General features: G+C 39.1%; 1 pseudogene; it reads left to right on the forward strand.

Annotated features, from left to right (window-relative positions):
• Nucleotides 1-2,131: 2,131 nt before the first annotated feature.
• Nucleotides 2,132-9,015, forward strand: LOC118854695 (annotated as a pseudogene).
• Nucleotides 9,016-11,006: the final 1,991 nt, after the last annotated feature.

The raw sequence follows: 11,006 nt of genomic DNA on the forward strand, positions 1-11,006 counted from the left end.
TAAACAGCACACTTCCGTGCGTTTGATAGCAAATGCAATTACAGTTAAAAGCTTGAGAGGGTGTGAGGGGACAAAGTTTAAGTGGTTTTTTTTAATATGTATTTAAGGATGGAAAAGACCTGGGCATATTACCTGAAGCTGGTTTATTCTGGCAACGAGGATGGAACAATTAGAGTAAGGAAAGTCGAGTGAGGGTATGGAAGGACAGGCTGACTCTTCTGGCCTGTTGTATTGAGTGGGAGTGATAAGGGTTTGGGGTGAGGGGTGCTCGACACCCCAAAGTACCGATACACCAGATCCTGCCGAAAGAATTCGACTCAAGCTTTCTCAGCCAAGGGAAAAGATAAAGTTTATTAAGAGTTAGCCAAATAGGCCTGCCCCAAGACATCCCACCCCTTGCGATGCCTGTAAGGAAAGCGGGCCAGACCAATCTGAGCTAGATTGGATCTGACCAACTTCATGGAGGCAAGATGGAGATTATATACACAAAGGTTGTGGGAGGGATTGAGGGGTGGTCTGGGGTGACCAGAGGAGGGGTCTGGGGAGGAACTTAAGGAGGAGTCTAAGGAGGAGCTTGAAGGGACTGGGATGAGGTCAGACTCCAGGGTGGGGGAAATAGCTGAAGGCTATATGGAAATGACAGACCATAAAGGCTAGGGTAACAGAGCTAGGGTATAGATATTTTGATCAGGATTAAGGATGGGAAACAGGATTAAGGGTGGGAAACAGGATTAAGGGTGGGAAACAGCTGGACAATAGAGGACTGGGCAAGGTAGGCATTTGGGCTTAATGGTTATAGCCTCAGGCCAAGGCCAGATCAAGTGGAAAGATTCAAGGAGAGTTCAAGGGTTCAAGGGGTTCCCGGAGACTGTGCCCTCATCAGGAGTAGTACCAAGGGTAGTCAGGGATATAGTAATGCTGGGGAAGAACCAGGTTTTGGTGAACTGGTAAATAAGATGGAGTATAACATGAAAGCATCCAGAATGAATGGGAGTTAGATAATACTAGAGCCTGGGGTATAGAGGTGAGAAAATCAAGAATAATTGGGGGGGAGGTGCAGCATGGATGAGGATCTTTTTTCCAGAACAGGGTAACTAAATTGCTGTGATTAAGGAGGCAAAAGGTAACAGTGACAGATTGGGACCCATATCCTGCAAAGTCTTGTGATAACTGAACTGATAACTGAAGTTCATTTGCAGGCTAAGAGCATTAGATTCTGTTACTTATCACTTCAGACTCCAGGGTTGGGGGCTGCAGCACTAAAAATCCAGGGAAGGCAGCAGGAATGTCAACTTGTGTGTCATGGTAATTAAGACGTATTGAGGGGCAGCTAGGTGGCACAGTGGAGAGAGTACTGGCCTTGGAATCAGGAGGACTTGAATTCAAATCCAGCTTCTGACACTAGCTGTGTGACCCTGGACAAATCACTTAACCCCAATTGCCTCCCCTTGCCCCAGATAAAAAGATCTATTGATATTATCTTCTAGGCCAATCTGAAGTCACTATAGAATCTGTACAGCTCCTTAGTCCCTTTTCAAGTAGGGCATGAAACACATCCAAAATAAACCCCCTATATGGACTATGCCCTAAGTCATGTGGCTTGACATCTCTTATGAATTTACTCTGGAAGCGTATGATAGACATGTATTTCCTTTGGTCCAGTCCTTCTCTATTGCCTTAAAATTCCTAAAATTCATTATGTACCACAGTCCTGTTTCTCTCTCAACCCAGGAACATGGCTGCCATTTTCAGAGATGCTTTCAAAAATCTCAGGGAAGAGCTTGTCCACTCCCATCTGCTTAGACAAGTTCACTAAGCCAGTGACTACTAACTGTGACCATCACTTTTGTATAGAGTGTCTGCTAAACAACCTGGAGGAAGGCCACATGCCATTTACCTGCTGAAAGTGCAGGGGAATCATCAACTCTAGGGACCACATGCCCAATCAGCACCTGGGGAATCTGGTCATAGCTGCCAAATGTCTCCAATCACTTTTCCACAGTACATCAACAGCCTGACCACCCATGACAAATACAAGAAGAACAGTAACTGTTCTGTGCAGATCAGCATAGTCTGTGGCAACTATTTGCCAGTCTTGGAACACATGGAACATCATGTCTTTCCCTTGGAAATGGCTACTGAGAATGACCTGGTAAGATTTTCTGTTCAGTATAAATCCCAGGGAAGAAATTTAGTCTTCTCATTGGCCTTTCGATAAGCAGAGTGGTATAGTGGACTTATGAAGATCATGGACAAGCCACTTAACCTCTCTATCCCTCTCCTATAAAATAAGAGATTTAGACTCAGTTTGCCTTAAATTTTCATAATCATATGATTGTATGATCCTATGATTCCTTTTATTGCCAATGTAGGCTACTGCCCCATTTGACTAAAACCTCACCCCCAGGGCTCAAGTGACATCTCAGGCCTTGGGTTCAAAGCCAAGATCACAACTGTCTTATTCTCACTGGCTTTCCACAAGCCTACCAAACTTGGCACTTTTCAGTTCTAAAATGGAGGTTTCACTAATGCCTATTCATGTTTCTCTTTTAGGATAAACTCCAAGAGATGTTAAATGATTTATGGGAAAAAATAAATAAGACTGTAATTGTATTAGCTGAAGAGAAAGAGAAGTATGCACAGCATAAGGTAAGTGTCTTTCTGTCTTGGCTTATATGAAAACAATCAAGGTTGTATGAATACAACCCTGGTTTGCAGAAAATGCCAATTTTCATGAAAGAAAATAGTATAGCTAGGCCAGGGATCAGGGTCCATGAATTTTCCCAGACATGGGCACTAAGACTTAGTAGGTAGCCCCCCAAAAAATGCCATAGGTAAAAATGGTAATTTGTCTTTTCTGTTCCTTCCCTTATTATATGTCTTCTGTTGACAGGCAAATGTACAGATTATGAAACAGGCTGTTGTATCAAAATATAGTAGAATATACCAGTTCTTGAGGAAGGAAGAACAGCAGAACCTAGAAAGACTTAACAAGAAAGAAAGAAAGAACTTGGGAAAATTAAAGAAGATTGAGTTAAAATTATTCCAACAAGTTCAAGACCTACAAAGAATAGCCACACAACTTGGATTGGATTTCAAGAAGCTAGATTTGAAAATGGTCCAGGTAAGAATTTTAAAGAACATTATGAAAGTGCTTTAAAATTCATGAGTGGAAGGGACATAGATTGTCACACCCAGGATCCTATAAAGTTTGAATTACAGCCCTTTTGTGGGACTAATAGGTGAGTGGTTTTCAATTCATAAGACCACAGGATCATACAATTAGTGCTAGAAGCAACTTACTCCAACCACCTTCTGACTTCATATTCACCACTATTTCCATTGTCCCACCTTGCCTCTTGAGTTAAACCCAAATAGTGTTTTGTTTCAAATGCATTTTTGTCTTCACAAAAAGGATTTAGCATTAATTTGCCTTGTCCAGACAACATTTGAAGGACTGGCGACAATCTCACATATCCAGAGGGGAGGGCACAAATACTGTGGGCCCTAGACACTGTTACATCGAGGAAGGGAACAAATACATATTAAGTGCCTACTATGTGCTAAGCACTATGACAAATACTTTACTAAAGTTATCTTATTTAAAGTCAAAGGAACTGAGGTGTTTAAACCCAAATGAGAGAAAGTTTAAAGAGAATATTATAGCTTAATTAGAGAACATGAAGATATATTATTTAGGGATTAGACTTGTTCTTACTGTTCCCCATACTAGATACTAGAACCAATGGATAGAATAATAATAATGCTTTAAATACAGCTATTACACCCATTTTGCAGACGAGAAGTTATGGCTCACCCATGGTCACAGAGGCGAATTTTAAGTCAGATTTTCTGACTTCAAGTCTATTCTTCAGTGTATTATAAAATGCTGTCATTCTACAGAGATAGACTTTGGCCTTATATAAAGAAAAACAAAATAAGAGCAAGAGGCCCTAACCTAGGGCCCACAAACCTCTAAGCAATCTGTGAACAGATATCAGGGAGTCCAGAAACTTGCATGAGGAAGGGAAAAATCCTTATTTTTACTAACTTCTAACTGATATGTAGCATTTCTTCCACTTATTTGAAAACATTCTAAGAAGAGGTCTATAGGCTTCATAAACCTGTGAAAGGTAGATCCATGACACAGACTTTAAGAAACCATGTTGCAGAGGTTGAAAAGTGAAGTATAGTGGCCTGTTTGTCTCTTATAGCTTATAGATGACAATGGTTGAACTCCTACAGCCACCATGACCCTTAAACTCTTGTGACAGAGTCCTAATTCAAGCCTGGACTTCATTTAGTTACCAGTTGAATAAGATGAAGTCAATCCTTCAGGCCTCTTTCTTTTCTAAACCCATCTCAACCTTAGGGAAGAACCATTTCTATCATCCCATCCTCTACTGTTCTAACTTCCTTACCTCATACCCTGCTCTTTTGGAAAACTAGTAGGTTGAGGGAAAAATGAACTTCCCCTCACACTGTAATTTTCTTAGGAGAGCCCCCTCTTAAGGAAGAACTGGAATGTGGTTCTAAATAATACTTCCTGGATTTAACTTTTATAATTAATATACTTTATAAAAGTGTACTCTGGGAGAAGTTTTGGGAAAGGGTTACTGGAATTTCTTTACGAAAGACAATATCACACAAATCGACTAGGGAGTAGATTTCAGAAAAACCTGGAAAGACTTACAAGAACTGATGCTAAGTGAAGTGAGCAGAACCAGGAGAATATTGTACACAGCAAGTGCAACATTGTGTGATGACCAATTTTAATAGACTTAGGTCTTCTCAGAAATGCAACGATCTAAGACAATTCCAAAAGACTCATGACGGAAAATAATATCTACATCCACAGTAAGAACTACAGAGTCTGAATACAGATCAAAGCTTGCTATTTTCTTTCTTTTTTTTGTTTTTTGTTTTTCTTTCTCATGGTCTTTCCTTTTTATTCTGATTCTTACTTCACAATATGACTAATGTGGAAATATGTTTAATATGTTTGTATATGTATAGCCTATATCAGATTGCTTGCTATCTTGGGGAGGGAGGAAGAATAATTTGGAACTCAAAATCTTATAAAAGTGAATGCTGAAAGCTAAAAATAAATAAATGAATAAGCAAACAAACAAATAGATAGATAGATAGATAACCAAATAGACCAGGGAACAGAAAACTAAGCCTATGTTGTTGTTTTTTCTCCCTTCAGGATGTGGAAGACATGTTAAATAAGTAAGTTTCCATTTTATGTTAAACTATCCAAAGTAGGGACCTTTTATAAGAAAAAAAAATCTTGGCCCTTATTTGTGCAAAGCTATCTGAAAAAAAGAATGGGTTCCTTCTAGAAGTAGCAAGCTCCTAGAATGGGAGATCTTCCATTAAAGGCTGGATGATCACCTTTCTGGTATGCTATAGGTATAATTCATAAATTAAGTGTAGGTTGGACTAGATAAAATTTGAGGGTGCTTCTAACTCTTAAGATTATAGTTTTCTAATCCACAACACCTGTGCCCATGTAAGAGTTGAAGTCTGTGTAGATGAAGGGTTTCAGTTGGGGTCTATGCTGTTGGATTGTACCGAGCTTTATGATGCTAAATATGGTGCCAACTTTGAAGACTTATGCAAGACATGCATAACTGAGTCTGTCCTCTTCGTAGGAGTGAAGCATTGCTACTTCAATATCCACAAGATGATTTCCCCAAATGGACAATGTGCCATGTCACTGGGCCGAGGGAAATGATGATGACCTTCCAGAGTAAGTTTACACTTATGGGACTTGGTTGGTATCCTGGAAGATTCAGGAGTTCCTGTGATGTGTGGGAACGATTTACCTCAGTATGTGCTTTAGGGATGAATAAACGAATCTTCAGGCAGTCTCTGTCCACTCAAATTGCTCATTTCTGCCCCTGGTCACGGTTGATGTGCTCATATTTTGAATTTTCTGCCCCTGGTGACTGCTTTTATGTCCTAGGCAAATCATTTGACTTAGTTTCCGTACTAATCTTATAGTTACTAAGCATTTAAGTAATGCATTGCTAGGAGTTCTTTATATTGACAGATTCATAAATCCTTTGTGTGTTTATGTGTGTATCTTGAACCACCAAGCTCCCAAAAAGTGTATTGGAAGGAAAACAATAGCTTTATAAGGTGACCACTTACGTCCTTTCTAATTTTTAAAAGGTAATTATATGACCCTGTCCCTGTACACTGTCCTGGAATTCTGATACATTTCCTATATAATGAGAGATCATTGTAGAATTTTTGGCCCAATAATCTTAACAATGAAACACCTATATTTATAGTTGGGTTGTTTTTTGTTTGTTTGTTTCCCATAATTCAATAGTTTCATTATTAGGAAAATCAAAGTCAATGTCCCAACCTGAGGGAGATGTTGAAAGTCCATCAGAGAGCTATTGGAGCCTTCAACAGATCAGAGGGTATGGGCTTAAAGTACATGAGGACATATGGGGCTTCCTATGAGATCTCAGGTGATTCATGGGGCAAATTTTGAATGCTGAGACTGGAATCACTGAATTTAATTCACGTAGACATTTATTAAGTGCAAACTGTGGAAAGCAAGTGTGCTCAGTACTTGGAGAGAGAAGGCCCATGCTCTCACAGTTTAAAATATGTTAGGGGTCTAGATAGTCAAAAGTAATCATAATACAAAATAATACGTGGATAAGTGTTAAATGTGTATGTTTCCAAGACATGTTGAATAAGTAAGTTTCAATTTTATGTTAAACTGTCCAAAGTAGTAACCTTGTATAAGAAGAAAAAAATCTTGACCTAATTTGGGAAGAGCATCAATAAAAATCATAGATATAGAGCTGCAAAAGATTTTAGAGGTCATTTATTCCAACACTTGCACTTTACTGATGAGATAAGTGAGGTCCATAGAGGTTAATTTACTTGCCCAAGGTAGGCAGTAAGAGATCCAAACCCTAGGCCTTTGACCCCATATTCAGAGTTCTATCCGTTGCATGATAATGCCTTAAAACAGAGGAAGGAGGGGCAGCTAGATGGCTTAGTGAGTAGAGCTCTGGCCCTGCAGTCAGGAGGACCTGAATTCAAATGTGACCTCAGAAACTTGACACACTTACTAGCTGTGTGACCTTGGGCAAGTCACTTAATCCCAATTGCCCTGCCTTTCTCCCTCCAAAAAAAAAAAGAGGAAAAAAAACAGAGGCAGGAAAACATTGGTTATGTTCAAGGATGCAGTCTTCCAGTGGGACTGCAGCAGAAAGTCCTTAATGAACTGTGATGTGACATGAATTTAGAGAGTAGCTAGGAGGCTCTGTTGATACTGTGGACTTGGATTCAGCAAAACCAAAGTTAAAACCTACCCTCAGGCACTGCCTGAAAAGTATTTCACCTGAAAATACTTTAGTGAAGGATGCATCTTGGGCTCAAAACTGAACAAAATAACTACAAAAAGTCATTGATGAACTCCAATATGTAAGATGAAAGGGGATAGGTGTTGTTTGTGAGAACAAACCCCCAAATCCAAAAAGAGTTTTAGAAAGATTTACTAAGTCATTTGGTAGAGAGAGGGAAGCTTCTTCAAGTCTTTGAGGCTACATCTGAGTTCAGACAAAGGCTTAAGGACATTTGTGATTGACCTCAGTAGGCAGCATCTAGCCTCTTAAGGAAGGGTAGTTTGCAATGTTTATCATGAGATAAGTCAATCTAATTTGGGGAATCTAAAACACTAGCTTTTTGTGGACCCAAAACAAGCACTAGGTGGGACCTACTCATTCCTTACAAACCTGACCTGATTGCCTCCAAGAGAAAAAAATATACTGTCATTTGAAATGAACATGGCAGGTGTTCCTCCAGAAATGGGGATGCAGACTGGAGGTGAAGTGGAACTGGAGAAGGCCCAGAGTTAAGGAGAAAAACCTCTCTGGTGTTCTATCTACACTATCTACCCCAAAGCCAAGAAATAACAAGAGGAAATACCTGGGTTAGCTGCAGCCTACAAGGACTGCTTTAATACGGTGTTCCATAAACTTCAAACAAATAGAGAAAGATCCTAAACGCGTGAGATATTATGCTTTCTGCAGATCATGTGGGAAACAGGAGAAGCTGGGATATTTGGTGAAGGAGAGGAGATTAACCTGGCCCAGGAGAACAATAGTCTTCTTGAGTCTAGAGAACAGACAGTGAAATACTCAGATTCAGACATTCAGAATAGATTTGTGGAATTGAAAAAAGGACCTTTTCTAAAACATTCACACGTGGTGTTATATGTATTAGACTGGTGGCTCCTTTGGTGTTTATTTATTTATTTTAATTTTACCTTCTTTTGTATTCTGAACACTTAGCACCAAGATTTTGTCACTAATAGAGGACTGAATAAATGCTAGTTGGCTGATTGACCCCAAGTATTTTGGATAGAAAAAAAAGTTGCTAATATGCAAAAATAACTTCATCTCTCTGCAGGAGATATAACACTGTATCCTAAAACAGCCAGTCCCTGTCTTATTGTGTCTCCTGATCTGAAGAGTGTGAAACACTCATGTGTCCCCCAGCATGTATCTGACCACCCAGAGAGATTTAACTATTTTGCTACTGTGTTGTGTTCTCACTTTCTACTGGGAAGTGAAGGTGGCTGGCATGACTGAATGGGAAGTAGGGATCTGTAAGGACTCCATTAACAGGAAGGGGAACCCCGCCCCCCATTGTTACCTGGAGAAGTAATTGCCCTGAAAACCTTCAAAGTGGGAGATAGCTTCTGCCTTGCAAACTCGCACAGTGAGGGTTAACTTTCACATAAAGAAACCCATGCAAAAGAATGGCATTTTCCTTGATTATGACAGTGGACATATATCATTTTATAATGTTACAGATGGGTTGCTTATCTATGGTATATCAGCTATTGCCTTCCAAGGACCTCTTCGGTCTCTCTTCTCTCCTTGTTTTCAAAATAAGATACCACCTTCAGATCTCTTGTTATTTGCCCATGTATACCCATTTCTTAGCAAGTTAATTTACCTAAACCTTCAGACCTAAGACTAACAAAGAGCTGATAATGATGATAATTCTCCCAGAGACTCGATTATAGGTGACTGAAAACAAGTGGTAAAATGGTTTTTTTCTACAAATTGGAATCTATATTGAACTGATCAAAACTTGAGACTTAAATGTCAGACCTTATTCAAACTCTGCTTCAAAGTCCAGTTGCTTTAACCTCACATAGTACTGGCAACCACCTTCCCTAGGTGAAACCAGCCCTGCCCTCCCCAAGGGACAACTACTTTCCATGTATCTCAAAGAATCTTGGTTGCTCAGCTAGGGCACTGATCTAGAGTCCCTTTGTTGAGTTCAACTCGTAATCTTATCAGGAGTTAATCCTTTGTGTAGAAGTTTTGTTCAAAGTGATAGAGGGGATTTGACTACATTTCCCTTTAGAACATGGTGTCTGTAAGCTTTTATTCTTAATATTTTGACTAATTTCAATATATTTAATTTTCTTATAATTCTATGCATTGTATTTTGTCCGTGAAACATTCTGAGTAAGAGTTTATAGATTTCATTGGCCTGACTAAGAGAGCCCACTACAAGAAAAGCTTTAGAAGCCCTGCTGAGGGGGATGGGATCATTCAGTGACTGGAGGATTGACTCTTAGGAAGATGGACACTCCTCAGAATAGTCATCCCACTTAGCTGGCTTATAAAAGGGTGAAGCCCTTGAGGGTCTTCTATGGTTTTTTTTTTTCCCTTGGAAGATCGACAAAACCACCCTCTGAGTCCTTAGATTCCCTCTGGGATGAAGCACACTTTTAGGGTTGGTCAATAGAAAAATCTTCCCATTGGACCCCTGAAAAACATCTGTAAAGCAAATTGTACTGTGTGGGTGTACAGTCTATTTGATATACTAAGATGCACATCATTTTGCATTTACGTGAACATCTGATCCGTTGCTATATCTAATAAAGACATGTTAATGACTTGATTCACTATGTTTCAATCAAACATATACCACGTAACACATGCTATTTTGAACATCAAAATTTATGATTTGTTGATTTTACAAAATAAGTATTTTTTTACATCATCATAATTATCCCCATTTTTAAAGAAAAAAAAAGATGCTGCTTTATATATTGTGTATGGGGGACCTTATCAATGGCTTCTTTGGGGTATACTCTCTATCCATAATGGAGTCTCTTATTTAAAGGAAATGAATATTTTAGTCACTTTATTTGCATAATTCCAAATTGCTTTCCAAAATGAATGTACCATTTCACAGCTCCACCAACAATGTATTAGTGTACCTATCATTCTGCAACCCTGCCAACACTGACTGTTGTTATTGTTTGTTATCTTTGCCAGTTTTTAGGGTATGAGGTGAAAACTCAGGGTTCTTTTGATTTTCATTTCCCTTATTAGTGATTGGGAAAATTCACGTGTTTATGAATATTTCAATTCTTTTGAGAACTATTTGTTCATATCCTTTGACTTATTTGTTGGGAAATGGCTTTTACTTGTGTGTGTGTGTGTGTGTGTGTGTGTGTGTGTATGTGTGTAAAATCTTAGATACCAAACCCTCATCAAAGAAATTTGATACCAAGAATTTTTCCTCTTTTAGCTGCTTCCTTTCATATCCTTCTTCTTCTTGTACACTAGCTGCATAAATTTTGTCTGTGCACAAGCTTTTCAGTTTTGTGTTACCAAAAATAATCTGTTTTCTCTTTTGTAATTGCCTTTATCTCTTGTTGGTTAAGAATGCAACCGTACCCACAACTGTGAAGAATATGATCTCTCTTTCTTCCCATTATTTAATACTATTGTTGAAGTTTGGGGTAGAGGGGTGCTCGAGACCCCAAAATACCAACATGCCGGGTCCTGCCAAATGAATTTGACTCAAGCTTTCTCAGCCAAGGGAAAAGACAAAGTATACTAAGGGTTTGACATAATGGCTTGTCTTACGAAATCCCACCATTTGTGGGATGTGCCTGTTTTCACAAGCGGGCCAGATTCATTATACTGAGCTATACTGAA

This window comes from Trichosurus vulpecula, chromosome 6, assembly GCF_011100635.1.
Source record: "Trichosurus vulpecula isolate mTriVul1 chromosome 6, mTriVul1.pri, whole genome shotgun sequence".
Lineage (NCBI taxonomy): Eukaryota > Metazoa > Chordata > Mammalia > Diprotodontia > Phalangeridae > Trichosurus > Trichosurus vulpecula.